The sequence below is a fragment of the Galeopterus variegatus genome, unplaced genomic scaffold (genome assembly GCF_000696425.1).
Source record: "Galeopterus variegatus unplaced genomic scaffold, G_variegatus-3.0.2 Scaffold9260, whole genome shotgun sequence".
NCBI lineage: Eukaryota > Metazoa > Chordata > Mammalia > Dermoptera > Cynocephalidae > Galeopterus > Galeopterus variegatus.
This window is the reverse complement of record NW_007735371.1, coordinates 52,781-54,170: the sequence shown is the minus strand read 5'-3', so window position 1 is coordinate 54,170 and position 1,390 is coordinate 52,781. Positions and strand designations below refer to the sequence as shown.

At 33.3% G+C, this 1,390-nt stretch overlaps 1 protein-coding gene across 1 annotated transcript in view; it reads left to right on the top strand.

Moving 5' to 3' along the window:
- The window catches only part of UBE2U (ubiquitin-conjugating enzyme E2U (putative)), a gene marked incomplete at its 5' end in the record, with an annotated part of 43,216 nt that overhangs the window by 14,019 nt on the left and 27,807 nt on the right, over positions 1 to 1,390 (top strand). The window lies entirely within an intron of this gene.

The following is a 1,390-nucleotide window of genomic DNA, read 5'->3' as shown; positions in this document are numbered from 1 at the left end:
AATTCCAACTCCCCTAAATGTGAACTCTCCAATCTAGCCAATCGTCTTTTACTGTCATCATTTCCCCCAACGTCCTCTGTGTGTACATTCCCATCCCAGCTGCTGCTAGTCCTCTTCCCCTGGTCTCCAATGCCTCCTTCCTTTGTTCCAGGACCATATGCCAAGTGACTCTCTGATGGCTTCAAAACAAAGTTCTCTCTCTCTTTCTAACCTTTTTTGCTTATTACCACTGCCAGAGAAGTACTATATCTGTTATAGTATTCTCCAAATGTCTGTGTTAAACAATGAAACACTTTATTGTGTTGATATATACAACTGTTCTATTCACCAGTCCAGGTATATAACTTACTTTCCCAACAGGATAATAAGCTCTAATGTTCATTTTAAAATTATGTCTACTTTTTCATATTCGTAGTGTCAATGATAATACTCAATAAATTCCTATTATTGGTTGAAACTATAAACACATGTATTTTTTTATGCTGTATATATCCCTATAAGCTTAGTAGTTTATTTGAATAATAGTAAAATGTAGTTACTGTTCTCTTATTTTAAGGGGTTGTTTCCTTTATAAAATTGAAAATGCAAATATTCCCAAATGTTTAAGACAGTCTGCTTTGTATATTCAAACTATACTAAAGTTATCCCTTTTAGGGTAATATTTTTAATTATTCTAGGGGGAAAAAGAAAGCCCCTGAAGGCTAACAGTTTGAAATTGAACAGGACACTCTTGGGAAGGGAGAGGGTCATGGGTCATCGTCAAACAGACAAAAAACAATGGAGACGATTGTGCCTGAAGATGGTGTATTTTTTTTCATGAGACAGTGTGTTGACAGTTTCCTTCCTCTTGGGTCATTGTTGTCTGCTAAATGATCTGTGACAGCAAATTGATCACAAGCTTTTTCATGCAGGAGATATAATGCAGCCTTTTATTTTGTTACCTCTGTTGCCAAATGCCGAAACATTTTGTTGGCAAATTAGTGTTAGTTTAGTATACCATTTAGTAGTGTAAATCATGGCATACAGCTCTGGAAGCAATAACAGTAATGATTAATTTTTCCTTACCAAGTTTCAGATTTCTCCTTAAGTGTGATTGCAAAAGTAATAACACATTTGAAAAATGTTAGTCTTAAAAGTAGGTGTTTGTAATTGTTAAATAAATGAATTTAGATACTGCCCTTTTAATTTCAAAATTGAGTCAAATATTTAAGGTACCTACAATTTATCTATAAAAATTCATGCTAACATACTTGTTCTAACTGAAAAGTTGCTTCTTCTATAGAGCTAGGAACTTAAATTGGAAAACAGACTTAAGACATAATTGTCTTAAGTTAATTGGTGATTTCATATGTCTGAAAAATATTCCTAAGTATTGTTTTGTTTATTGTGT